General features: G+C 42.0%; 32 non-coding genes across 32 annotated transcripts; all 32 read right to left on the bottom strand.

Annotated features, from left to right (window-relative positions):
* Positions 1-280: 280 nt before the first annotated feature.
* Positions 281-353, bottom strand: TRNAR-CCU (transfer RNA arginine (anticodon CCU)). Its single transcript has one exon. It is a non-coding gene; the product is annotated as a tRNA-Arg (tRNA).
* Positions 354-611: 258 nt separating this feature from the next.
* TRNAI-UAU (transfer RNA isoleucine (anticodon UAU)) lies at positions 612-704 on the bottom strand. Its single transcript is given in 2 exon segments — positions 612-647; positions 667-704. It is a non-coding gene; the product is annotated as a tRNA-Ile (tRNA).
* Positions 705-1772: 1068 nt separating this feature from the next.
* On the bottom strand, positions 1773-1845 carry TRNAR-CCU (transfer RNA arginine (anticodon CCU)). The gene has a single exon. It is a non-coding gene; the product is annotated as a tRNA-Arg (tRNA).
* Positions 1846-3508: 1663 nt separating this feature from the next.
* Positions 3509-3581, bottom strand: TRNAR-CCU (transfer RNA arginine (anticodon CCU)). Its single transcript has one exon. It is a non-coding gene; the product is annotated as a tRNA-Arg (tRNA).
* A 254-nt stretch (positions 3582-3835) lies between these two features.
* Positions 3836-3928, bottom strand: TRNAI-UAU (transfer RNA isoleucine (anticodon UAU)). The gene is given in 2 exon segments: positions 3836-3871; positions 3891-3928. It is a non-coding gene; the product is annotated as a tRNA-Ile (tRNA).
* A 1068-nt stretch (positions 3929-4996) lies between these two features.
* TRNAR-CCU (transfer RNA arginine (anticodon CCU)) lies at positions 4997-5069 on the bottom strand. Its single transcript has one exon. It is a non-coding gene; the product is annotated as a tRNA-Arg (tRNA).
* A 1663-nt stretch (positions 5070-6732) lies between these two features.
* Positions 6733-6805, bottom strand: TRNAR-CCU (transfer RNA arginine (anticodon CCU)). Its single transcript has one exon. It is a non-coding gene; the product is annotated as a tRNA-Arg (tRNA).
* Positions 6806-7059: 254 nt separating this feature from the next.
* Positions 7060-7152, bottom strand: TRNAI-UAU (transfer RNA isoleucine (anticodon UAU)). The gene is given in 2 exon segments: positions 7060-7095; positions 7115-7152. It is a non-coding gene; the product is annotated as a tRNA-Ile (tRNA).
* Positions 7153-7978: 826 nt separating this feature from the next.
* TRNAR-CCU (transfer RNA arginine (anticodon CCU)) lies at positions 7979-8051 on the bottom strand. The gene has a single exon. It is a non-coding gene; the product is annotated as a tRNA-Arg (tRNA).
* A 258-nt stretch (positions 8052-8309) lies between these two features.
* TRNAI-UAU (transfer RNA isoleucine (anticodon UAU)) lies at positions 8310-8402 on the bottom strand. The gene is given in 2 exon segments: positions 8310-8345; positions 8365-8402. It is a non-coding gene; the product is annotated as a tRNA-Ile (tRNA).
* Positions 8403-9474: 1072 nt separating this feature from the next.
* Positions 9475-9547, bottom strand: TRNAR-CCU (transfer RNA arginine (anticodon CCU)). Its single transcript has one exon. It is a non-coding gene; the product is annotated as a tRNA-Arg (tRNA).
* Positions 9548-10965: 1418 nt separating this feature from the next.
* Positions 10966-11038, bottom strand: TRNAR-CCU (transfer RNA arginine (anticodon CCU)). Its single transcript has one exon. It is a non-coding gene; the product is annotated as a tRNA-Arg (tRNA).
* Positions 11039-11292: 254 nt separating this feature from the next.
* TRNAI-UAU (transfer RNA isoleucine (anticodon UAU)) lies at positions 11293-11385 on the bottom strand. The gene is given in 2 exon segments: positions 11293-11328; positions 11348-11385. It is a non-coding gene; the product is annotated as a tRNA-Ile (tRNA).
* An 827-nt stretch (positions 11386-12212) lies between these two features.
* On the bottom strand, positions 12213-12285 carry TRNAR-CCU (transfer RNA arginine (anticodon CCU)). Its single transcript has one exon. It is a non-coding gene; the product is annotated as a tRNA-Arg (tRNA).
* Positions 12286-12539: 254 nt separating this feature from the next.
* Positions 12540-12632, bottom strand: TRNAI-UAU (transfer RNA isoleucine (anticodon UAU)). Its single transcript is given in 2 exon segments — positions 12540-12575; positions 12595-12632. It is a non-coding gene; the product is annotated as a tRNA-Ile (tRNA).
* Positions 12633-13718: 1086 nt separating this feature from the next.
* On the bottom strand, positions 13719-13791 carry TRNAR-CCU (transfer RNA arginine (anticodon CCU)). Its single transcript has one exon. It is a non-coding gene; the product is annotated as a tRNA-Arg (tRNA).
* A 254-nt stretch (positions 13792-14045) lies between these two features.
* On the bottom strand, positions 14046-14138 carry TRNAI-UAU (transfer RNA isoleucine (anticodon UAU)). The gene is given in 2 exon segments: positions 14046-14081; positions 14101-14138. It is a non-coding gene; the product is annotated as a tRNA-Ile (tRNA).
* Positions 14139-15211: 1073 nt separating this feature from the next.
* TRNAR-CCU (transfer RNA arginine (anticodon CCU)) lies at positions 15212-15284 on the bottom strand. Its single transcript has one exon. It is a non-coding gene; the product is annotated as a tRNA-Arg (tRNA).
* A 254-nt stretch (positions 15285-15538) lies between these two features.
* On the bottom strand, positions 15539-15631 carry TRNAI-UAU (transfer RNA isoleucine (anticodon UAU)). Its single transcript is given in 2 exon segments — positions 15539-15574; positions 15594-15631. It is a non-coding gene; the product is annotated as a tRNA-Ile (tRNA).
* Positions 15632-16703: 1072 nt separating this feature from the next.
* On the bottom strand, positions 16704-16776 carry TRNAR-CCU (transfer RNA arginine (anticodon CCU)). Its single transcript has one exon. It is a non-coding gene; the product is annotated as a tRNA-Arg (tRNA).
* Positions 16777-17030: 254 nt separating this feature from the next.
* TRNAI-UAU (transfer RNA isoleucine (anticodon UAU)) lies at positions 17031-17123 on the bottom strand. The gene is given in 2 exon segments: positions 17031-17066; positions 17086-17123. It is a non-coding gene; the product is annotated as a tRNA-Ile (tRNA).
* Positions 17124-18196: 1073 nt separating this feature from the next.
* TRNAR-CCU (transfer RNA arginine (anticodon CCU)) lies at positions 18197-18269 on the bottom strand. The gene has a single exon. It is a non-coding gene; the product is annotated as a tRNA-Arg (tRNA).
* A 254-nt stretch (positions 18270-18523) lies between these two features.
* On the bottom strand, positions 18524-18616 carry TRNAI-UAU (transfer RNA isoleucine (anticodon UAU)). The gene is given in 2 exon segments: positions 18524-18559; positions 18579-18616. It is a non-coding gene; the product is annotated as a tRNA-Ile (tRNA).
* A 1073-nt stretch (positions 18617-19689) lies between these two features.
* On the bottom strand, positions 19690-19762 carry TRNAR-CCU (transfer RNA arginine (anticodon CCU)). The gene has a single exon. It is a non-coding gene; the product is annotated as a tRNA-Arg (tRNA).
* A 254-nt stretch (positions 19763-20016) lies between these two features.
* On the bottom strand, positions 20017-20109 carry TRNAI-UAU (transfer RNA isoleucine (anticodon UAU)). The gene is given in 2 exon segments: positions 20017-20052; positions 20072-20109. It is a non-coding gene; the product is annotated as a tRNA-Ile (tRNA).
* Positions 20110-21181: 1072 nt separating this feature from the next.
* On the bottom strand, positions 21182-21254 carry TRNAR-CCU (transfer RNA arginine (anticodon CCU)). Its single transcript has one exon. It is a non-coding gene; the product is annotated as a tRNA-Arg (tRNA).
* A 254-nt stretch (positions 21255-21508) lies between these two features.
* Positions 21509-21601, bottom strand: TRNAI-UAU (transfer RNA isoleucine (anticodon UAU)). The gene is given in 2 exon segments: positions 21509-21544; positions 21564-21601. It is a non-coding gene; the product is annotated as a tRNA-Ile (tRNA).
* Positions 21602-22674: 1073 nt separating this feature from the next.
* On the bottom strand, positions 22675-22747 carry TRNAR-CCU (transfer RNA arginine (anticodon CCU)). Its single transcript has one exon. It is a non-coding gene; the product is annotated as a tRNA-Arg (tRNA).
* A 254-nt stretch (positions 22748-23001) lies between these two features.
* Positions 23002-23094, bottom strand: TRNAI-UAU (transfer RNA isoleucine (anticodon UAU)). The gene is given in 2 exon segments: positions 23002-23037; positions 23057-23094. It is a non-coding gene; the product is annotated as a tRNA-Ile (tRNA).
* A 1072-nt stretch (positions 23095-24166) lies between these two features.
* Positions 24167-24239, bottom strand: TRNAR-CCU (transfer RNA arginine (anticodon CCU)). The gene has a single exon. It is a non-coding gene; the product is annotated as a tRNA-Arg (tRNA).
* Positions 24240-24493: 254 nt separating this feature from the next.
* Positions 24494-24586, bottom strand: TRNAI-UAU (transfer RNA isoleucine (anticodon UAU)). The gene is given in 2 exon segments: positions 24494-24529; positions 24549-24586. It is a non-coding gene; the product is annotated as a tRNA-Ile (tRNA).
* A 1059-nt stretch (positions 24587-25645) lies between these two features.
* Positions 25646-25718, bottom strand: TRNAR-CCU (transfer RNA arginine (anticodon CCU)). Its single transcript has one exon. It is a non-coding gene; the product is annotated as a tRNA-Arg (tRNA).
* Positions 25719-25817: the final 99 nt, after the last annotated feature.

Raw genomic sequence — 25817 nt, 5'->3', positions numbered from 1 at the left:
AAGGATGGTCTTTTGCTGTTTACCTTTAGATGCGGAAAACAATCTTAATCGTGTGCTTGCTTGCTTTCATCAAGAGCGAGGCTTTCCTTTGTTGTCTCATTCCATCAGCAGCCAGAAGGCATTAAATGGCTACAGATGGATTGTTTCCATGATAAGCATGGTACCAGATTTTGCAAGATTGAATTCACAAGGAAGAGAACCATTAGAGAAGCCAATCAATCACATTTTATCTTGAACTAAAACTCATTGATGGATACCTGGTATAGAGAAGGAAAGCATACACCCCAGATAGGACTCGAACCCACAATCCCTGGCTTAGGAGGCCAGTGCCTTCTCCATTAGGCCACTGGAGCTGGATGTTTGCAGTATGATGATAGATAGTTAGTTTACAATGAAATATTCTCATGTTAAAAAGTTATCAAGGCTTGTCTTTTACCGTTTGTTTTCCAATCGGGAAAACAATCTTAATAACGTGCCTGCTTTCTTAGGACGAGAGCGAGAACTTCTTTTGTTGTGTCGTTTTGATAATTTGCTTGCAATACATGGAAAACGGGTAAAAGACTTTGCTGCCCTACTGCAGTTTTTATATAACAATAAAGGTTAGAAAAGAATGCTCCAGGTGAGGCTCGAACTCACAACCTCGGCATTGCTCAACAGTTACTGCTTTATAAGTACCGCGCGCTGACCGATTGCGCCACTGGAGCTTTGCATGTGTTTCACAAGCCTGCTTTACAAGGGTGCTTTCTATGATCAGTATCAGATCTGGATTTTGCGAGATCGACTTTACAAGCAACTTGGACATGAATTATTAGAGAAGACAGTGGAACACATTTAATGAAACTAAAACACACCCTTTGTTACTTTAAAGAGGGAAGAAAAGCAAGCATCCCAGATGGGACTGGAACCCACTATCCCTGGCTTAGGAGTCCACTGGGGCTAGCCACCTGTGGGGAAACGTGATGATATGTTATTTTAAAAAGCGTGCTTTCTATGATCAGTATCAGATCTGGTTTTTGCGAGATCGACTTTACAAGCAACTTGGACATGAATTATTAGAGAAGACAGTGGAACACATTTAACGAAACTAAAACACACCCTTGGTTACCTTAAAGAGGGAAGAAAAGCAAGCATCCCAGATGGGACTGGAACCCACTATCTCTGGCTTAGGAGTCCACTGGGGCTAGCCACCTGTGGGGAAACGTGATGATATGTTTTTTTTTAAAAGCGTGCTTTCTATGATTAGTATCAGATCTGGCTTTTGCGAGATCGACTTTACAAGCAACTTGGACATGAATTATTAGAGAAGACAGTGGAACACATTTAACAGAACTAAAACACACCCTTGGTTACCTTAAAGAGGGAAGAAAAGCAAGCACCCCAGATGGGACTGGAACCCACTATCCCTGGCTTAGGAGTCCACTGGGGCTAGCCACCTGAGGGGAAACATGATGATATGTTTTTAAAAAAAGCAAATTCTCTATTGTGATTGAGTAATCAAGGATGGTCTTTTGCTGTTTACCTTTAGATGCGGAAAACAATCTTAATCGTGTGCTTGCTTGCGTCAAGAGCGAGGCTTTCCTTTGTTGTCTCATTCCAACAGCAGCCAGAAGGCATTGAATGGCTACAGATGGATTGTTTCCATGATAAGCATGGTACCAGATTTTGCAAGATTGACTTCACAAGGAAGAGAATCATTAGAGAAGCCAATCAATCACATTTTATCTTGAACTAAAACTCATTGATGGATACCTGGTATAGAGAAGGAAAGCATACACCCCAGATGGGACTCGAACCCACAATCCCTGGCTTAGGAGGCCAGTGCCTTATCCATTAGGCCACTGGAGCTGGATGTTTGCAGTATGATGATAGTTAGTTTACAATCAAATATTCTCATGTTAAAAAGTTATCAAGGCTGGTCTTTTACCGTTTGTTTTCCAATCGGGAAAACAATCTTAATAACGTGCCTGCTTTCTTAGGACGAGATTGAGAACTTCTTTTGTTGTGTCGTTTTGATAATTTGCTTGCAATACATGGAAAACGGGTAAAAGACTTTGCTGCCCTACTGCAGTTTTTATATAACAATAAAGGTTAGAAAACGATGCTCCTGGTGAGGCTCGAACTCACAACCTCAGCATTGCTCAACAGTTACTGCTTTATAAGCACCGCGCGCTGACCGATTGCGCCACTGGAGCTTTGCATGTGCTTCACAAGCCTGCTTTACAAGGGTGCTTTCTATGATCAGTATCAGATCTGGCTTTTGCGAAATCGACTTTACAAGCAACTTGGACATGAATTATTAGAGAAGACAGTGGAACACATTTAACGAAACTAAAACACACCCTTTGTTACCTTAAAGAGGGAAGAAAAGCAAGCACCCCAGATGGGACTGGAACCCACTATCCCTGGCTTAGGAGTCCACTGAGGCTAGCCACCTGTGGGGAAACGTGATGATATGTTATTTCAAAAAGCGTGCTTTCTATGATCAGTATCAGATCTGGTTTTTGCGAGATCGACTTTACAAGCAACTTGGACATGAATTATTAGAGAAGACAGTGGAACACATTTAACGAAACTAAAACACACCCTTGGTTACCTTAAAGAGGGAAGAAAAGCAAGCACCCCAGATGGGACTGGAACCCACTATCCCTGGCTTAGGAGTCCACTGGGGATAGCCACCGGTGGGGAAAAGTGATGATATGTTTTTTTTAAAAGCGTGCTTTCTATGATCAGTATCAGATCTGGCTTTTGCGAGATCGACTTTACAAGCAACTTGGACATGAATTATTAGAGAAGACAGTGGAACACATTTAACAGAACTAAAACACACCCTTGGTTACCTTAAAGAGGGAAGAAAAGGAAGCATCCCAGATGGGACTGGAACCCACTATCTCTGGCTTAGGAGTCCACTGGTGCTAGCCACCTGTGGGGAAACGTGATGATATGTTTTTTTTAAAAAGCGTGCTTTCTGTGATCAGTATCAGATCTGGCTTTTGCGAGATCGACTTTACAAGCAACTTGGACATGAATTATTAGAGAAGACAGTGGAACACATTTAACAGAACTAAAACACACCCTTGGTTACCTTAAAGAGGGAAGAAAAGCAAGCACCCCAGATGGGACTGGAACCCACTATCCCTGGCTTAGGAGTCCACTGGGGCTAGCCACCTGTGGGGAAACATGAAGATATGTTTTTTTAAAAAGCAAATTTTCTATTGTGATTGAGTAATCAAGGATGGTCTTTTGCTGTTTACCTTTAGATGCGGAAAACAATCTTAATCGTGTGCTTGCTTGCTTTCGTCAAGAGCGAGGCTTTCCTTTGTTGTCTCATTTCAACAGCAGCCAGAAGGCATTGAATGGCTACAGATGGATTGTTTCCATGATAAGCATGGTACCAGATTTTGCAAGATTGAATTCACAAGCAAGAGAATCATTAGAGAAGCCAATCAATCACATTTTATCTTGAACTAAAACTCATTGATGGATACCTGGTATAGAGAAGGAAAGCATACACCCCAGATGGGACTCGAACCCTCAATCCCTGGCTTAGGAGGCCAGTGCCTTATCCATTAGGCCACTGGGGCTGGATGTTTGCAGTATGATGATAGTTAGTTTACAATCAAATATTCTCATGTTAAAAAGTTATCAAGGCTGGTCTTTTAGCGTTTGTTTTCCAATCGGGAAAACAATCTTAATAACGTGCCTGCTTTCTTAGGACGAGAGCGAGAACTTCTTTTGTTGTGTCGTTTTGATAATTTGCTTGCAATACATGGAAAACGGGTAAAAGACTTTGCTGCCCTACTGCAGTTTTTATATAACAATAAAGGTTAGAAAACAATGCTCCAGGTGAGGCTCGAACTCACAACCTCGGCATTGCTCAACAGTTACTGCTTTATAAGTACCGCGCGCTGACCGATTGCGCCACTGGAGCTTTGCATGTGTTTCACAAGCCTGCTTTACAAGGGTGCTTTCTATGATCAGTATCAGATCTGGATTTTGCGAGATCGACTTTACAAGCAACTTGGACATGAATTATTAGAGAAGACAGTGGAACACATTTAATGAAACTAAAACACACCCTTTGTTACTTTAAAGAGGGAAGAAAAGCAAGCATCCCAGATGGGACTGGAACCCACTATCCCTGGCTTAGGAGTCCACTGGGGCTAGCCACCTGTGGGGAAACGTGATGATATGTTATTTTAAAAAGCGTGCTTTCTATGATCAGTATCAGATCTGGTTTTTGCGAGATCGACTTTACAAGCAACTTGGACATGAATTATTAGAGAAGACAGTGGAACACATTTAACGAAACTAAAACACACCCTTGGTTACCTTAAAGAGGGAAGAAAAGCAAGCATCCCAGATGGGACTGGAACCCACTATCTCTGGCTTAGGAGTCCACTGGGGCTAGCCACCTGTGGGGAAACGTGATGATATGTTTTTTTTTAAAAGCGTGCTTTCTATGATTAGTATCAGATCTGGCTTTTGCGAGATCGACTTTACAAGCAACTTGGACATGAATTATTAGAGAAGACAGTGGAACACATTTAACAGAACTAAAACACACCCTTGGTTACCTTAAAGAGGGAAGAAAAGCAAGCACCCCAGATGGGACTGGAACCCACTATCCCTGGCTTAGGAGTCCACTGGGGCTAGCCACCTGAGGGGAAACATGATGATATGTTTTTAAAAAAAGCAAATTCTCTATTGTGATTGAGTAATCAAGGATGGTCTTTTGCTGTTTACCTTTAGATGCGGAAAACAATCTTAATCGTGTGCTTGCTTGCGTCAAGAGCGAGGCTTTCCTTTGTTGTCTCATTCCAACAGCAGCCAGAAGGCATTGAATGGCTACAGATGGATTGTTTCCATGATAAGCATGGTACCAGATTTTGCAAGATTGACTTCACAAGGAAGAGAATCATTAGAGAAGCCAATCAATCACATTTTATCTTGAACTAAAACTCATTGATGGATACCTGGTATAGAGAAGGAAAGCATACACCCCAGATGGGACTCGAACCCACAATCCCTGGCTTAGGAGGCCAGTGCCTTATCCATTAGGCCACTGGAGCTGGATGTTTGCAGTATGATGATAGTTAGTTTACAATCAAATATTCTCATGTTAAAAAGTTATCAAGGCTGGTCTTTTACCGTTTGTTTTCCAATCGGGAAAACAATCTTAATAACGTGCCTGCTTTCTTAGGACGAGATTGAGAACTTCTTTTGTTGTGTCGTTTTGATAATTTGCTTGCAATACATGGAAAACGGGTAAAAGACTTTGCTGCCCTACTGCAGTTTTTATATAACAATAAAGGTTAGAAAACGATGCTCCTGGTGAGGCTCGAACTCACAACCTCAGCATTGCTCAACAGTTACTGCTTTATAAGCACCGCGCGCTGACCGATTGCGCCACTGGAGCTTTGCATGTGCTTCACAAGCCTGCTTTACAAGGGTGCTTTCTATGATCAGTATCAGATCTGGCTTTTGCGAAATCGACTTTACAAGCAACTTGGACATGAATTATTAGAGAAGACAGTGGAACACATTTAACGAAACTAAAACACACCCTTTGTTACCTTAAAGAGGGAAGAAAAGCAAGCACCCCAGATGGGACTGGAACCCACTATCCCTGGCTTAGGAGTCCACTGAGGCTAGCCACCTGTGGGGAAACGTGATGATATGTTATTTCAAAAAGCGTGCTTTCTATGATCAGTATCAGATCTGGTTTTTGCGAGATCGACTTTACAAGCAACTTGGACATGAATTATTAGAGAAGACAGTGGAACACATTTAACGAAACTAAAACACACCCTTGGTTACCTTAAAGAGGGAAGAAAAGCAAGCACCCCAGATGGGACTGGAACCCACTATCCCTGGCTTAGGAGTCCACTGGGGATAGCCACCGGTGGGGAAAAGTGATGATATGTTTTTTTTAAAAGCGTGCTTTCTATGATCAGTATCAGATCTGGCTTTTGCGAGATCGACTTTACAAGCAACTTGGACATGAATTATTAGAGAAGACAGTGGAACACATTTAACAGAACTAAAACACACCCTTGGTTACCTTAAAGAGGGAAGAAAAGGAAGCATCCCAGATGGGACTGGAACCCACTATCTCTGGCTTAGGAGTCCACTGGTGCTAGCCACCTGTGGGGAAACGTGATGATATGTTTTTTTTAAAAAGCGTGCTTTCTGTGATCAGTATCAGATCTGGCTTTTGCGAGATCGACTTTACAAGCAACTTGGACATGAATTATTAGAGAAGACAGTGGAACACATTTAACAGAACTAAAACACACCCTTGGTTACCTTAAAGAGGGAAGAAAAGCAAGCACCCCAGATGGGACTGGAACCCACTATCCCTGGCTTAGGAGTCCACTGGGGCTAGCCACCTGTGGGGAAACATGAAGATATGTTTTTTTAAAAAGCAAATTTTCTATTGTGATTGAGTAATCAAGGATGGTCTTTTGCTGTTTACCTTTAGATGCGGAAAACAATCTTAATCGTGTGCTTGCTTGCTTTCGTCAAGAGCGAGGCTTTCCTTTGTTGTCTCATTTCAACAGCAGCCAGAAGGCATTGAATGGCTACAGATGGATTGTTTCCATGATAAGCATGGTACCAGATTTTGCAAGATTGAATTCACAAGCAAGAGAATCATTAGAGAAGCCAATCAATCACATTTTATCTTGAACTAAAACTCATTGATGGATACCTGGTATAGAGAAGGAAAGCATACACCCCAGATGGGACTCGAACCCTCAATCCCTGGCTTAGGAGGCCAGTGCCTTATCCATTAGGCCACTGGGGCTGGATGTTTGCAGTATGATGATAGTTAGTTTACAATCAAATATTCTCATGTTAAAAAGTTATCAAGGCTGGTCTTTTAGCGTTTGTTTTCCAATCGGGAAAACAATCTTAATAACGTGCCTGCTTTCTTAGGACGAGAGCGAGAACTTCTTTTGTTGTGTCGTTTTGATAATTTGCTTTCAATACATGGAAAACGGGTAAAAGACTTTGCTGCCCTACTGCAGTTTTTATATAACAATAAAGGTTAGAAAAGAATGCTCCAGGTGAGGCTCGAACTAACAACCTCGGCATTGCTCAACAGTTACTGCTTTATAAGTACCGTGCGCTGACCGATTGCGCCACTGGAGCTTTGCATGTGCTTCACAAGCCTGCTTTACAAGGGTGCTTTCTATGATCAGTATCAGATCTGGCTTTTGCGAGATCGACTTTACAAGCAACTTGGACATGAATTATTAGAGAACACAGTGGAACACATTTAATGAAACTAAAACACACCCTTTGTTACCTTAAAGAGGGAAGAAAAGCAAGCACCCCAGATGGGACTGGAACCCACTATCCTGGCTTAGGAGTCCACTGGGGCTAGCCACCTGTGGGGAAACGTGATGATATGTTATTTTAAAAAGCGTGCTTTCTATGATCAGTATCAGATCTGGTTTTTGCGAGATCGACTTTACAAGCAACTTGGACATGAATTATTAGAGAAGACAGTGGAACACATTTAACGAAACTAAAACACACCCTTGGTTACCTTAAAGAGGGAAGAAAAGCAAGCATCCCAGATGGGACTGGAACCCACTATCCCTGGCTTAGGAGTCCACTGGGGCTAGCCACCTGTGGGGAAACATGATGATATGTTTTTTTAAAAATCAAAATTTCTATTGTGATTGAGTAATCAAGGATGGTCTTTTGCTGTTTACCTTTAGATGCGGAAAACAATCTTAATCGTGTGCTTGCTTGCTTTCATCAAGAGCGAGGCTTTCCTTTGTTGTCTCATTCCATCAGCAGCCAGAAGGCATTAAATGGCTACAGATGGATTGTTTCCATGATAAGCATGGTACCAGATTTTGCAAGATTGAATTCACAAGGAAGAGAACCATTAGAGAAGCCAATCAATCACATTTTATCTTGAACTAAAACTCATTGATGGATACCTGGTATAGAGAAGGAAAGCATACACCCCAGATAGGACTCGAACCCACAATCCCTGGCTTAGGAGGCCAGTGCCTTCTCCATTAGGCCACTGGAGCTGGATGTTTGCAGTATGATGATAGATAGTTAGTTTACAATGAAATATTCTCATGTTAAAAAGTTATCAAGGCTTGTCTTTTACCGTTTGTTTTCCAATCGGGAAAACAATCTTAATAACGTGCCTGCTTTCTTAGGACGAGAGCGAGAACTTCTTTTGTTGTGTCGTTTTGATAATTTGCTTGCAATACATGGAAAACGGGTAAAAGACTTTGCTGCCCTACTGCAGTTTTTATATAACAATAAAGGTTAGAAAACAATGCTCCAGGTGAGGCTCGAACTCACAACCTCGGCATTGCTCAACAGTTACTGCTTTATAAGTACCGCGCGCTGACCGATTGCGCCACTGGAGCTTTGCATGTGTTTCACAAGCCTGCTTTACAAGGGTGCTTTCTATGATCAGTATCAGATCTGGATTTTGCGAGATCGACTTTACAAGCAACTTGGACATGAATTATTAGAGAAGACAGTGGAACACATTTAATGAAACTAAAACACACCCTTTGTTACTTTAAAGAGGGAAGAAAAGCAAGCATCCCAGATGGGACTGGAACCCACTATCCCTGGCTTAGGAGTCCACTGGGGCTAGCCACCTGTGGGGAAACGTGATGATATGTTATTTTAAAAAGCGTGCTTTCTATGATCAGTATCAGATCTGGTTTTTGCGAGATCGACTTTACAAGCAACTTGGACATGAATTATTAGAGAAGACAGTGGAACACATTTAACGAAACTAAAACACACCCTTGGTTACCTTAAAGAGGGAAGAAAAGCAAGCATCCCAGATGGGACTGGAACCCACTATCTCTGGCTTAGGAGTCCACTGGGGCTAGCCACCTGTGGGGAAACGTGATGATATGTTTTTTTTTAAAAGCGTGCTTTCTATGATTAGTATCAGATCTGGCTTTTGCGAGATCGACTTTACAAGCAACTTGGACATGAATTATTAGAGAAGACAGTGGAACACATTTAACAGAACTAAAACACACCCTTGGTTACCTTAAAGAGGGAAGAAAAGCAAGCACCCCAGATGGGACTGGAACCCACTATCCCTGGCTTAGGAGTCCACTGGGGCTAGCCACCTGAGGGGAAACATGATGATATGTTTTTAAAAAAAGCAAATTCTCTATTGTGATTGAGTAATCAAGGATGGTCTTTTGCTGTTTACCTTTAGATGCGGAAAACAATCTTAATCGTGTGCTTGCTTGCTTTCGTCAAGAGCGAGGCTTTCCTTTGTTGTCTCATTCCAACAGCAGCCAGAAGGCATTGAATGGCTACAGATGGATTGTTTCCATGATAAGCATGGTACCAGATTTTGCAAGATTGACTTCACAAGGAAGAGAATCATTAGAGAAGCCAATCAATCACATTTTATCTTGAACTAAAACTCATTGATGGATACCTGGTATAGAGAAGGAAAGCATACACCCCAGATGGGACTCGAACCCACAATCCCTGGCTTAGGAGGCCAGTGCCTTATCCATTAGGCCACTGGAGCTGGATGTTTGCAGTATGATGATAGTTAGTTTACAATCAAATATTCTCATGTTAAAAAGTTATCAAGGCTGGTCTTTTACCGTTTGTTTTCCAATCGGGAAAACAATCTTAATAACGTGCCTGCTTTCTTAGGACGAGATTGAGAACTTCTTTTGTTGTGTCGTTTTGATAATTTGCTTGCAATACATGGAAAACGGGTAAAAGACTTTGCTGCCCTACTGCAGTTTTTATATAACAATAAAGGTTAGAAAACGATGCTCCTGGTGAGGCTCGAACTCACAACCTCAGCATTGCTCAACAGTTACTGCTTTATAAGCACCGCGCGCTGACCGATTGCGCCACTGGAGCTTTGCATGTGCTTCACAAGCCTGCTTTACAAGGGTGCTTTCTATGATCAGTATCAGATCTGGCTTTTGCGAAATCGACTTTACAAGCAACTTGGACATGAATTATTAGAGAAGACAGTGGAACACATTTAACGAAACTAAAACACACCCTTTGTTACCTTAAAGAGGGAAGAAAAGCAAGCACCCCAGATGGGACTGGAACCCACTATCCCTGGCTTAGGAGTCCACTGAGGCTAGCCACCTGTGGGGAAACGTGATGATATGTTATTTCAAAAAGCGTGCTTTCTATGATCAGTATCAGATCTGGTTTTTGCGAGATCGACTTTACAAGCAACTTGGACATGAATTATTAGAGAAGACAGTGGAACACATTTAACGAAACTAAAACACACCCTTGGTTACCTTAAAGAGGGAAGAAAAGCAAGCACCCCAGATGGGACTGGAACCCACTATCCCTGGCTTAGGAGTCCACTGGGGATAGCCACCGGTGGGGAAAAGTGATGATATGTTTTTTTTAAAAGCGTGCTTTCTATGATCAGTATCAGATCTGGCTTTTGCGAGATCGACTTTACAAGCAACTTGGACATGAATTATTAGAGAAGACAGTGGAACACATTTAACAGAACTAAAACACACCCTTGGTTACCTTAAAGAGGGAAGAAAAGCAAGCACCCCAGATGGGACAGGAACCCACTATCCCTGGCTTAGGAGTCCACTGGGGCTAGCCACCTGTGGGGAAACATGATGATATGTTTTTAAAAAAAGCAAATTTTCTATTGTGATTGAGTAATCAAGGATGGTCTTTTGCTGTTTACCTTTAGATGCGGAAAACAATCTTAATCGTGTGCTTGCTTGCTTTCGTCAAGAGCGAGGCTTTCCTTTGTTGTCTCATTCCAACAGCAGCCAGAAGGCATTGAATGGCTACAGATGGATTGTTTCCATGATAAGCATGGTACCAGATTTTGCAAGATTGACTTCACAAGGAAGAGAATCATTAGAGAAGCCAATCAATCACATTTTATCTTGAACTAAAACTCATTGATGGATACCTGGTATAGAGAAAGAAAGCATACACCCCAGATGGGACTCGAACCCACAATCCCTGGCTTAGGAGGCCAGTGTCTTATCCATTAGGCCACTGGGGCTGGATATTTGCAGTATGATGATAGTTAGTTTACAATGAAATATTCTCATGTTAAAAAGTTATCAAGGCTGGTCTTTTACCGTTTGTTTTCCAATCGGGAAAACAATCTTAATAACATGCCTGCTTTCTTATGACGAGAGCTAGAACTTCTTTTGTTGTGTCGTTTTGATAATTGGCTTGCAATACATGGAAAACGGGTAAAAGACTTTGCTGCCCTACTGCAGTTTTTATATAACAATAAAGGTTAGAAAAGAATGCTCCAGGTGAGGCTCGAACTCACAACCTCGGCATTGCTCAACAGTTACTGCTTTATAAGTACCGCGCGCTGACCGATTGCGCCACTGGAGCTTTGCATGTGCTTCACAAGCCTGCTTTACAAGGGTGCTTTCTATGATCAGTATCAGATCTGGCTTTTGCGAGATCGACTTTACAAGCAACTTGGACATGAATTATTAGAGAAGACAGTGGAACACATTTAACGAAACTAAAACACACCCTTTGTTACCTTAAAGAGGGAAGAAAAGCAAGCACCCCAGATGGGACTGGAACCCACTATCCCTGGCTTAGGAGTCCACTGAGGCTAGCCACCTGTGGGGAAACGTGATGATATGTTTTTTTAAAAAGCGTGCTTTCTATGATCAGTATCAGATCTGGTTTTTGCGAGATCGACTTTACAAGCAACTTGGACATGAATTATTAGAGAAGACAGTGGAACACATTTAACGAAACTAAAACACACCCTTGGTTACCTTAAAGAGGGAAGAAAAGCAAGCACCCCAGATGGGACTGGAACCCACTATACCTGGCTTAGGAGTCCACTGGGGCTAGCCACCTGTGGGGAAACATGATGATATGTTTTTAAAAAAAGCAAATTTTCTATTGTGATTGAGTAATCAAGGATGGTCTTTTGCTGTTTACCTTTAGATGCGGAAAACAATCTTAATCGTGTGCTTGCTTGCTTTCGTCAAGAGCGAGGCTTTCCTTTGTTGTCTCATTCCAACAGCAGCCAGAAGGCATTGAATGGCTACAGATGGATTGTTTCCATGATAAGCATGGTACCAGATTTTGCAAGATTGACTTCACAAGGAAGAGAATCATTAGAGAAGCCAATCAATCACATTTTATCTTGAACTAAAACTCATTGATGGATACCTGGTATAGAGAAAGAAAGCATACACCCCAGATGGGACTTGAACCCACAATCCCTGGCTTAGGAGGCCAGTGCCTTATCCATTAGGCCACTGGGGCTGGATGTTTGCAGTATGATGATAGTTAGTTTACAATCAAATATTCTCATGTTAAAAAGTTATCAAGGCTGGTCTTTTACCGTTTGTTTTCCAATCGGGAAAACAATCTTAATAACATGCCTGCTTTCTTAGGACGAGAGCTAGAACTTCTTTTTTTGTGTCGTTTTGATAATTGGCTTGCAATACATGGAAAACGGGTAAAAGACTTTGCTGCCCTACTGCAGTTTTTATATAACAATAAAGGTTAGAAAAGAATGCTCCAGGTGAGGCTCGAACTCACAACCTCGGCATTGCTCAACAGTTACTGCTTTATAAGTACCGCGCGCTGACCGATTGCGCCACTGGAGCTTTGCATGTGCTTCACAAGCCTGCTTTACAAGCCTGCTTTACAAGGGTGCTTTCTATGATCAGTATCAGATCTGGCTTTTGCAAGATCGACTTTACAAGCAACTTGGACATGAATTATTAGAGAAGACAGTGGAACACATTTAATGAAACTAAAACACACCCTTTGTTACCTTAAAGAGGGAAGAAAAGCAAGCACCCCAGATGGGACTGGAACCCACTATCCCTGGCTTAGGAGTCCACTAGGGCTAGCCATCTGTGGGGAAACGTGATGATATGTTATTTTAAAAAGCGTGCTTTCTATGATCAGTATCAGATCTGGTTTTTGCGAGATCGACTTTACAAGCAACTTGGACATGAATTATTAGAGAAGACAGTGGAACACATTTAACAAAACTAAAACACACCCTTGGTTACCTTAAAGAGTGAAGAAAAGCAAGCACCCCAGATGGGACTGGAACCCACTATCCCTGGCTTAGGAGTCCACTGGGGATAGCCACCGGTGGGGAAACGTGATGATATGTTTTTTTTAAAAAAGCGTGCTTTCTATGATCAGTATCAGATCTGGCTTTTGCGAGATCGACTTTACAAGCAACTTGGACATGAATTATTAGAGAAGACAGTGGAACACATTTAACAGAACTAAAACACACCCTTGGTTACCTTAAAGAGGGAAGAAAAGCAAGCACCCCAGATGGGACTGGAACCCACTATTCCTGGCTTAGGAGTCCACTGGGGCTAGCCACCTGTGGGGAAACATGATGATATGTTTTTTTAAAAAGCAAAATTTCTATTGTGATTGAGTAATCAAGGATGGTCTTTTGCTGTATACCTTTAGATGCGGAAAACAATCTTAATCGTGTGCTTGCTTGCTTTTGTCAAGAGCGAGGCTTTCCTTTGTTGTCTCATTCCAACAGCAGCCAGAAGGCATTGAATGGCTACAGATGGATTGTTTCCATGATAAGCATGGTACCAGATTTTGCAAGATTGACTTCACAACGAAGAGAATCATTAGAGAAGCCAATCAATCACATTTTGTCTTGAACTAAAACTCATTGATGGATACCTGGTATAGTGAAGGAAAGCATACACCCCAGATGGGACTTGAACCCACAATCCCTGGCTTAGGAGGCCAGTGCCTTATCCATTAGGCCACTGGGGCTGGATGTTTGCAGTATGATGATAGTTAGTTTACAATCAAATATTCTCATGTTAAAAAGTTATCAAGGCTGGTCTTTTAGCGTTTGTTTTCCAATCGGGAAAACAATCTTAATAACGTGCCTGCTTTCTTAGGACGAGAGCGAGAACTTCTTTTGTTGTGTCGTTTTGATAATTTGCTTGCAATACATGGAAAACGGGTAAAAGACTTTGCTGCCCTACTGCAGTTTTTATATAACAATAAAGGTTAGAAAAGAATGCTCCAGGTGAGGCTCGAACTCACAACCTCGGCATTGCTCAACAGTTACTGCTTTATAAGTACCGCGCGCTGACCGATTGCGCCACTGGAGCTTTGCATGTGCTTCACAAGCCTGCTTTACAAGGGTGCTTTCTATGATCAGTATCAGATCTGGCTTTTGCGAGATCGACTTTACAAGCAACTTGGACATGAATTATTAGAGAAGACAGTGGAACACATTTAATGAAACTAAAACACACCCTTTGTTACCTTAAAGAGGGAAGAAAAGCAAGCACCCCAGATGGGACTGGAACCCACTATCCCTGGCTTAGGAGTCCACTGGGGCTAGCCACCTGTGGGGAAACGTGATGATATGTTATTTTAAAAAGCGTGCTTTCTATGATCAGTATCAGATCTGGTTTTTGCGAGATCGACTTTACAAGCAACTTGGACATGAATTATTAGAGAAGACAGTGGAACACATTTAACAAAACTAAAACACACGCTTGGTTACCTTAAAGAGTGAAGAAAAGCAAGCACCCCAGATGGGACTGGAACCCACTATCCCTGGCTTAGGAGTCCACTGGGGATAGCCACCGGTGGGGAAACGTGATGATATGTTTTTTTTTAAAAAGCGTGCTTTCTATGATCAGTATCAGATCTGGCTTTTGCGAGATCGACTTTACAAGCAACTTGGACATGAATTATTAGAGAAGACAGTGGAACACATTTAATGAAACTAAAACACACCCTTGGTTACCTTAAAGAGGGAAGAAAAGCAAGCACCCCAGATGGGACTGGAACCCACTATCCCTGGCTTAGGAGTCCACTGGGGCTAGCCACCTGTGGGGAAACATGATGATATGTTTTTTTAAAAAGCAAAATTTCTATTGTGATTGAGTAATCAAGGATGGTCTTTTGCTGTATACCTTTAGATGCGGAAAACAATCTTAATCGTGTGCTTGCTTGCTTTTGTCAAGAGCGAGGCTTTCCTTTGTTGTCTCATTCCAACAGCAGCCAGAAGGCATTGAATGGCTACAGATGGATTGTTTCCATGATAAGCATGGTACCAGATTTTGCAAGATTGACTTCACAAGGAAGAGAATCATTAGAGAAGCCAATCAATCACATTTTATCTTGAACTAAAACTCATTGATGGATACCTGGTATAGTGAAGGAAAGCATACACCCCAGATGGGACTTGAACCCACAATCCCTGGCTTAGGAGGCCAGTGCCTTATCCATTAGGCCACTGGGGCTGGATGTTTGCAGCTTGATGATAGTTATTTTACAATCAAATATTCTCATGTTAAAAAGTTATCAAGGCCGGTCTTTTACCATTTGTTTTCCAATCGGGAAAACAATCTTAATAACGTGCCTGCTTTCTTAGGACGAGAGCGAGAACTTCTTTTGTTGTGTCGTTTTGATAATTTGCTTACAATACATGGAAAACGGGTAAAAGACTTTGCTGCCCTACTGCAGTTTTTATATAACAATAAAGGTTAGAAAAGAATGCTCCAGGTGAGGCTCGAACTCACAACCTCGGCATTGCTCAACAGTTACTGCTATATAAGTACCACGCGCTGACCGATTGCGCCACTAGAGCTTTGCATGTGCTTCACAAGCCTGCTTTACAAGGGTGCTTTCTATGATCAGTATCAGATCTGGCTTTTGCGAGATCGACTTTACAAGCAACTTGGACATGAATTATTAGAGAAGACAGTGGAACACATTTAATGAAACTAAAACACACCCTTTGTTACCTTAAAGAGGGAAGAAAAGCAAGCACCCCAGATGGGACTGGAACCCACTATCCCTGGCTTAGGAGTCCACTAGGGCTAGCCACCTGTGGGGAAACGTGATGATATGTTATTTTAAAAAGCGTGCTTTCTATGATCAGTATCAGATCTGGTTTTTGCGAGATCGACTTTACAAGCAACTTGGACATGAATTATTAGAGAAGACAGTGGAACACATTTAACGAAACTAAAACACACCCTTGGTTACCTTAAAGAGGGAAGAAAAGCAAGCATCCCAGATGGGACTGGAACCCACTATCTCTGGCTTAGGAGTCCACTGGGGCTAGCCACCTGTGGGGAAACGTGATGATATGTTTTTTTTAAAAAGCATGCTTTCTGTGATCAGTATCAGATCTGGCTTTTGCGAGATCGACTTTACAAGCAACTTGGACATGAATTATTAGAGAAGACAGTGGAACACATTTAACAGAACTAAAACACACCCTTGGTTACCTTAAAGAGGGAAGAAAAGCAAGCACCCCAGATGGGACTGGAACCCACTATCCCTGGCTTAGGAGTCCACTGGGGCTAGCCACCTGTGGGGAAACATGATGATATGTTTTTTTAAAAAGCAAAATTTCTATTGTGATTGAGTAATCAAGGATGGTCTTTTGCTGTTTACCTTTAGATGCGGAAAACAATCTTAATCGTGTGCTTGCTTGCTTTCGTCAAGAGCGAGGCTTTCCTTTGTTGTCTCATTCCAACAGCAGCCAGAAGGCATTGAATGGCTACAGATGGATTGTTTCCATGATAAGCATGGTACCAGATTTTGCAAGATTGAATTCACAAGGAAGAGAATCATTAGAGAAGCCAATCAATCACATTTTATCTTGAACTAAAACTCATTGATGGATACCTGGTATAGAGAAGGAAAGCATACACCCCAGATGGGACTCGAACCCACAATCCCTGGCTTAGGAGGCCAGTGCCTTATCCATTAGGCCACTGGGGCTGGATGTTTGCAGTATGATGATAGTTAGTTTACAATCAAATATTCTCATGTTAAAAAGTTATCAAGGCTGGTCTTTTAGCGTTTGTTTTCCAATCGGGAAAACAATCTTAATAACGTGCCTGCTTTCTTAGGACGAGAGCGAGAACTTCTTTTGTTGTGTCGTTTTGATAATTTGCTTGCAATACATGGAAAACGGGTAAAAGACTTTGCTGCCCTACTGCAGTTTTTATATAACAATAAAGGTTAGAAAAGAATGCTCCAGGTGAGGCTCGAACTCACAACCTCGGCATTGCTCAACAGTTACTGCTTTATAAGTACCGCGCGCTGACCGATTGCGCCACTGGAGCTTTGCATGTGCTTCACAAGCCTGCTTTACAAGGGTGCTTTCTATGATCAGTATCAGATCTGGCTTTTGCGAGATCGACTTTACAAGCAACTTGGACATGAATTATTAGAGAAGACAGTGGAACACATTTAATGAAACTAAAACACACCCTTTGTTACCTTAAAGAGGGAAGAAAAGCAAGCACCCCAGATGGGACTGGAACCCACTATCCCTGGCTTAGGAGTCCACTGGGGCTAGCCACCTGTGGGGAAACGTGATGATATGTTATTTTAAAAAGCGTGCTTTCTATGATCAGTATCAGATCTGGTTTTTGCGAGATCGACTTTACAAGCAACTTGGACATGAATTATTAGAGAAGACAGTGGAACACATTTAACAAAACTAAAACACACCCTTGGTTACCTTAAAGAGTGAAGAAAAGCAAGCACCCCAGATGGGACTGGAACCCACTATCCCTGGCTTAGGAGTCCACTGGGGATAGCCACCGGTGGGGAAACGTGATGATATGTTTTTTTTAAAAAAGCGTGCTTTCTATGATCAGTATCAGATCTGGCTTTTGCGAGATCGACTTTACAAGCAACTTGGACATGAATTATTAGAGAAGACAGTGGAACACATTTAACAGAACTAAAACACACCCTTGGTTACCTTAAAGAGGGAAGAAAAGCAAGCACCCCAGATGGGACTGGAACCCACTATTCCTGGCTTAGGAGTCCACTGGGGCTAGCCACCTGTGGGGAAACATGATGATATGTTTTTTTAAAAAGCAAAATTTCTATTGTGATTGAGTAATCAAGGATGGTCTTTTGCTGTATACCTTTAGATGCGGAAAACAATCTTAATCGTGTGCTTGCTTGCTTTTGTCAAGAGCGAGGCTTTCCTTTGTTGTCTCATTCCAACAGCAGCCAGAAGGCATTGAATGGCTACAGATGGATTGTTTCCATGATAAGCATGGTACCAGATTTTGCAAGATTGACTTCACAACGAAGAGAATCATTAGAGAAGCCAATCAATCACATTTTATCTTGAACTAAAACTCATTGATGGATACCTGGTATAGTGAAGGAAAGCATACACCCCAGATGGGACTTGAACCCACAATCCCTGGCTTAGGAGGCCAGTGCCTTATCCATTAGGCCACTGGGGCTGGATGTTTGCAGTATGATGATAGTTAGTTTACAATCAAATATTCTCATGTTAAAAAGTTATCAAGGCTGGTCTTTTAGCGTTTGTTTTCCAATCGGGAAAACAATCTTAATAACGTGCCTGCTTTCTTAGGACGAGAGCGAGAACTTCTTTTGTTGTGTCGTTTTGATAATTTGCTTGCAATACATGGAAAACGGGTAAAAGACTTTGCTGCCCTACTGCAGTTTTTATATAACAATAAAGGTTAGAAAAGAATGCTCCAGGTGAGGCTCGAACTCACAACCTCGGCATTGCTCAACAGTTACTGCTTTATAAGTACCGCGCGCTGACCGATTGCGCCACTGGAGCTTTGCATGTGCTTCACAAGCCTGCTTTACAAGGGTGCTTTCTATGATCAGTATCAGATCTGGCTTTTGCGAGATCGACTTTACAAGCAACTTGGACATGAATTATTAGAGAAGACAGTGGAACACATTTAATGAAACTAAAACACACCCTTTGTTACCTTAAAGAGGGAAGAAAAGCAAGCACCCCAGATGGGACTGGAACCCACTATCCCTGGCTTAGGAGTCCACTGGGGCTAGCCACCTGTGGGGAAACGTGATGATATGTTATTTTAAAAAGCGTGCTTTCTATGATCAGTATCAGATCTGGTTTTTGCGAGATCGACTTTACAAGCAACTTGGACATGAATTATTAGAGAAGACAGTGGAACACATTTAACAAAACTAAAACACACGCTTGGTTACCTTAAAGAGTGAAGAAAAGCAAGCACCCCAGATGGGACTGGAACCCACTATCCCTGGCTTAGGAGTCCACTGGGGATAGCCACCGGTGGGGAAACGTGATGATATGTTTTTTTTTAAAAAGCGTGCTTTCTATGATCAGTATCAGATCTGGCTTTTGCGAGATCGACTTTACAAGCAACTTGGACATGAATTATTAGAGAAGACAGTGGAACACATTTAATGAAACTAAAACACACCCTTGGTTACCTTAAAGAGGGAAGAAAAGCAAGCACCCCAGATGGGACTGGAACCCACTATCCCTGGCTTAGGAGTCCACTGGGGCTAGCCACCTGTGGGGAAACATGATGATATGTTTTTTTAAAAAGCAAAATTTCTATTGTGATTGAGTAATCAAGGATGGTCTTTTGCTGTATACCTTTAGATGCGGAAAACAATCTTAATCGTGTGCTTGCTTGCTTTTGTCAAGAGCGAGGCTTTCCTTTGTTGTCTCATTCCAACAGCAGCCAGAAGGCATTGAATGGCTACAGATGGATTGTTTCCATGATAAGCATGGTACCAGATTTTGCAAGATTGACTTCACAAGGAAGAGAATCATTAGAGAAGCCAATCAATCACATTTTATCTTGAACTAAAACTCATTGATGGATACCTGGTATAGTGAAGGAAAGCATACACCCCAGATGGGACTTGAACCCACAATCCCTGGCTTAGGAGGCCAGTGCCTTATCCATTAGGCCACTGGGGCTGGATGTTTGCAGCTTGATGATAGTTATTTTACAATCAAATATTCTCATGTTAAAAAGTTATCAAGGCCGGTCTTTTACCATTTGTTTTCCAATCGGGAAAACAATCTTAATAACGTGCCTGCTTTCTTAGGACGAGAGCGAGAACTTCTTTTGTTGTGTCGTTTTGATAATTTGCTTACAATACATGGAAAACGGGTAAAAGACTTTGCTGCCCTACTGCAGTTTTTATATAACAATAAAGGTTAGAAAAGAATGCTCCAGGTGAGGCTCGAACTCACAACCTCGGCATTGCTCAACAGTTACTGCTATATAAGTACCACGCGCTGACCGATTGCGCCACTAGAGCTTTGCATGTGCTTCACAAGCCTGCTTTACAAGGGTGCTTTCTATGATCAGTATCAGATCTGGCTTTTGCGAGATCGACTTTACAAGCAACTTGGACATGAATTATTAGAGAAGACAGTGGAACACATTTAATGAAACTAAAACACACCCTTTGTTACCTTAAAGAGGGAAGAAAAGCAAGCACCCCAGATGGGACTGGAACCCACTATCCCTGGCTTAGGAGTCCACTAGGGCTAGCCACCTGTGGGGAAACGTGATGATATGTTATTTTAAAAAGCGTGCTTTCTATGATCAGTATCAGATCTGGTTTTTGCGAGATCGACTTTACAAGCAACTTGGACATGAATTATTAGAGAAGACAGTGGAACACATTTAACGAAACTAAAACACACCCTTGGTTACCTTAAAGAGGGAAGAAAAGCAAGCATCCCAGATGGGACTGGAACCCACTATCTCTGGCTTAGGAGTCCACTGGGGCTAGCCACCTGTGGGGAAACGTGATGATATGTTTTTTTTAAAAAGCATGCTTTCTGTGATCAGTATCAGATCTGGCTTTTGCGAGATCGACTTTACAAGCAACTTGGACATGAATTATTAGAGAAGACAGTGGAACACATTTAACAGAACTAAAACACACCCTTGGTTACCTTAAAGAGGGAAGAAAAGCAAGCACCCCAGATGGGACTGGAACCCACTATCCCTGGCTTAGGAGTCCACTGGGGCTAGCCACCTGTGGGGAAACATGATGATATGTTTTTTTAAAAAGCAAAATTTCTATTGTGATTGAGTAATCAAGGATGGTCTTTTGCTGTTTACCTTTAGATGCGGAAAACAATCTTAATCGTGTGCTTGCTTGCTTTCGTCAAGAGCGAGGCTTTCCTTTGTTGTCTCATTCCAACAGCAGCCAGAAGGCATTGAATGGCTACAGATGGATTGTTTCCATGATAAGCATGGTACCAGATTTTGCAAGATTGAATTCACAAGGAAGAGAATCATTAGAGAAGCCAATCAATCACATTTTATCTTGAACTAAAACTCATTGATGGATACCTGGTATAGAGAAGGAAAGCATACACCCCAGATGGGACTCGAACCCACAATCCCTGGCTTAGGAGGCCAGTGCCTTATCCATTAGGCCACTGGGGCTGGATGTTTGCAGTATGATGATAGTTAGTTTACAATCAAATATTCTCATGTTAAAAAGTTATCAAGGCTGGTCTTTTAGCGTTTGTTTTCCAATCGGGAAAACAATCTTAATAACGTGCCTGCTTTCTTAGGACGAGAGCGAGAACTTCTTTTGTTGTGTCGTTTTGATAATTTGCTTGCAATACATGGAAAACGGGTAAAAGACTTTGCTGCCCTACTGCAGTTTTTATATAACAATAAAGGTTAGAAAAGAATGCTCCAGGTGAGGCTCGAACTCACAACCTCGGCATTGCTCAACAGTTACTGCTTTATAAGTACCGCGCGCTGACCGATAGCGCCACTGGAGCTTTGCATGTGCTTCACAAGCCTGCTTTACAAGGGTGCTTTCTATGATCGGTATCAGATCTGGCTTTTGCGAGATCGACTTTACAAGCAACTTGGACATGAATTATTAGAGAAGACAGTGGAACACATTTAATGAAACTAAAACACACCCTTTGTTACCTTAAAGAGGGAAGAAAAGCAAGCACCCCAGATGGGACTGGAACCCACTATCCCTGGCTTAGGAGTCCACTGGGGCTAGCCACCTGTGGGGAAACGTGATGATATGTTATTTTAAAAAGCGTGCTTTCTATGATCAGTATCAGATCTGGTTTTTGCGAGATCGACTTTACAAGCAACTTGGACATGAATTATTAGAGAAGACAGTGGAACACATTTAACAAAACTAAAACACACCCTTGGTTACCTTAAAGAGTGAAGAAAAGCAAGCACCCCAGATGGGACTGGAACCCACTATCCCTGGCTTAGGAGTCCACTGGGGATAGCCACCGGTGGGGAAACGTGATGATATGTTTTTTTTTAAAAAGCGTGCTTTCTATGATCAGTATCAGATCTGGCTTTTGCGAGATCGACTTTACAAGCAACTTGGACATGAATTATTAGAGAAGACAGTGGAACACATTTAACAGAACTAAAACACACCCTTGGTTACCTTAAAGAGGGAAGAAAAGCAAGCACCCCAGATGGGACTGGAACCCACTATTCCTGGCTTAGGAGTCCACTGGGGCTAGCCACCTGTGGGGAAACATGATGATATGTTTTTTTAAAAAGCAAAATTTCTATTGTGATTGAGTAATCAAGGATGGTCTTTTGCTGTATACCTTTAGATGCGGAAAACAATCTTAATCGTGTGCTTGCTTGCTTTTGTCAAGAGCGAGGCTTTCCTTTGTTGTCTCATTCCAACAGCAGCCAGAAGGCATTGAATGGCTACAGATGGATTGTTTCCATGATAAGCATGGTACCAGATTTTGCAAGATTGACTTCACAAGGAAGAGAATCATTAGAGAAGCCAATCAATCACATTTTATCTTGAACTAAAACTCATTGATGGATACCTGGTATAGTGAAGGAAAGCATACACCCCATATGGGACTTGAACCCACAATCCCTGGCTTAGGAGGCCAGTGCCTTATCCATTAGGCCACTGGGGCTGGATGTATGCAGCTTGATGATAGTTAGTTTACAATCAAATATTCTCATGTTAAAAAGTTATCAAGGCCGGTCTTTTACCGTTTGTTTTCCAATCGGGAAAACAATCTTAATAGCGTGCCTGCTTTCTTAGGACGAGAGCGAGAACTTCTTTTGTTGTGTCGTTTTGATAATTTGCTTACAATACATGGAAAACGGGTAAAAGACTTTGCTGCCCTACTGCAGTTTTTATATAACAATAAAGGTTAGAAAAGAATGCTCCAGGTGAGGCTCGAACTCACAACCTCGGCATTGCTCAACAGTTACTGCTATATAAGTACCACGCGCTGACCGATTGCGCCACTAGAGCTTTGCATGTGCTTCACAAGCCTGCTTTACAAGGGTGCTTTCTATGATCAGTATCAGATCTGGCTTTTGCGAGATCGACTTTACAAGCAACTTGGACATGAATTATTAGAGAAGACAGTGGAACACATTTAATGAAACTAAAACACACCCTTTGTTACCTTAAAGAGGGAAGAAAAGCAAGCACCCCAGATGGGACTGGAACCCACTATCCCTGGCTTAGGAGTCCACTAGGGCTAGCCACCTGTGGGGAAACGTGATGATATGTTATTTTAAAAAGCGTGCTTTCTATGATCAGTATCAGATCTGGTTTTTGCGAGATCGACTTTACAAGCAACTTGGACATGAATTATTAGAGAAGACAGTGGAACACATTTAACGAAACTAAAACACACCCTTGGTTACCTTAAAGAGGGAAGAAAAGCAAGCATCCCAGATGGGACTGGAACCCACTATCTCTGGCTTAGGAGTCCACTGGGGCTAGCCACCTGTGGGGAAACGTGATGATATGTTTTTTTTAAAAAGCGTGCTTTCTGTGATCAGTATCAGATCTGGCTTTTGCGAGATCGACTTTACAAGCAACTTGGACATGAATTATCAGAGAAGACAGTGGAACACATTTAACAGAACTAAAACACACCCTTGGTTACCTTCAAGAGGGAAGAAAAGCAAGCACCCCAGATGGGACTGGAACCCACTATCCCTGGCTTAGGAGTCCACTGGGGCTAGCCACCTGTGGGGAAACATGATGATATGTTTTTTTAAAAAGCTAAATTTCTATTGTGATTGAGTAATCAAGGATGGTCTTTTGCTGTTTACCTTTAGATGCGGAAAACAATCTTAATCGTGTGCTTGCTTGCTTTCGTCAAGAGCGAGGCTTTCCTTTGTTGTCTCATTCCAACAGCAGCCAGAAGGCATTGAATGGCTACAGATGGATTGTTTCCATGATAAGCATGGTACCAGATTTTGCAAGATTGAATTCACAAGGAAGAGAATCATTAGAGAAGCCAATCAATCACATTTTATCTTGAACTAAAACTCATTGATGGATACCTGGTATAGAGAAGGAAAGCATACACCCCAGATGGGACTCGAACCCACAATCCCTGGCTTAGGAGGCCAGTGCCTTATCCATTAGGCCACTGGGGCTGGATGTATGCAGCTTGATGATAGTTAGTTTACAATCAAATATTCTCATGTTAAAAAGTTATCAAGGCCGGTCTTTTACCATTTGTTTTCCAATCGGGAAAACAATCTTAATAACGTGCCTGCTTTCTTAGGACGAGAGCGAGAACTTCTTTTGTTGTGTCGTTTTGATAATTTGCTTACAATACATGGAAAACGGGTAAAAGACTTTGCTGCCCTACTGCAGTTTTTATATAACAATAAAGGTTAGAAAAGAATGCTCTAGGTGAGGCTCGAACTCACAACCTCGGCATTGCTCAACAGTTACTGCTATATAAGTACCACGCGCTGACCGATTGCGCCACTAGAGCTTTGCATGTGCTTCACAAGCCTGCTTTCTATGATCAGTATCAGATCTGGCTTTTGCGAGATCGACTTTACAAGCAACTTGGACATGAATTATTAGAGAAGACAGTGGAACACATTTAATGAAACTAAAACACACCCTTTGTTACCTTAAAGAGGGAAGAAAAGCAAGCACCCCAGATGGGACTGGAACCCACTATCCCTGGCTTAGGAGTCCACTAGGGCTAGCCACCTGTGGGGAAACGTGATGATATGTTATTTTAAAAAGCGTGCTTTCTATGATCAGTATCAGATCTGGTTTTTGCGAGATCGACTTTACAAGCAACTTGGACATGAATTATTAGAGAAGACAGTGGAACACATTTAACGAAACTAAAACACACCCTTGGTTACCTTAAAGAGGGAAGAAAAGCAAGCATCCCAGATGGGACTGGAACCCACTATCTCTGGCTTAGGAGTCCACTGGGGCTAGCCACCTGTGGGGAAACATGATGATATGTTTTTTTTAAAAAGCGTGCTTTCTGTGATCAGTATCAGATCTGGCTTTTGCGAGATCGACTTTACAAGCAACTTGGACATGAATTATCAGAGAAGACAGTGGAACACATTTAACAGAACTAAAACACACCCTTGGTTACCTTAAAGAGGGAAGAAAAGCAAGCACCCCAGATGGGACTGGAACCCACTATCCCTGGCTTAGGAGTCCTTTGGGGCTAGCCACCTGTGGGGAAACATGATGATATGTTTTTTTAAAAAGCAAAATTTCTATTGTGATTGAGTAATCAAGGATGGTCTTTTGCTGTTTACCTTTAGATGCGGAAAACAATCTTAATCGTGTGCTTGCTTGCTTTCGTCAAGAGCGAGGCTTTCCTTTGTTGTCTCATTCCAACAGCAGCCAGAAGGCATTGAATGGCTACAGATGGATTGTTTCCATGATAAGCATGGTACCAGATTTTGCAAGATTGAATTCACAAGGAAGAGAATCATTAGAGAAGCCAATCAATCACATTTTATCTTGAACTAAAACTCATTGATGGATACCTGGTATAGAGAAGGAAAGCATACACCCCAGATGGGACTCGAACCCACAATCCCTGGCTTAGGAGGCCAGTGCCTTATCCATTAGGCCACTGGGGCTGGATGTTTGCAGTATGATGATAGTTAGTTTACAATCAAATATTCTCATGTTAAAAAGTTATCAAGGCTGGTCTTTTAGCGTTTGTTTTCCAATCGGGA

This window comes from Hyla sarda, chromosome 4 (assembly GCF_029499605.1).
Source record: "Hyla sarda isolate aHylSar1 chromosome 4, aHylSar1.hap1, whole genome shotgun sequence".
NCBI lineage: Eukaryota > Metazoa > Chordata > Amphibia > Anura > Hylidae > Hyla > Hyla sarda.
Note: the sequence above shows the minus strand (reverse complement) of the source record. Positions and strands in the feature narration are given on the sequence as shown.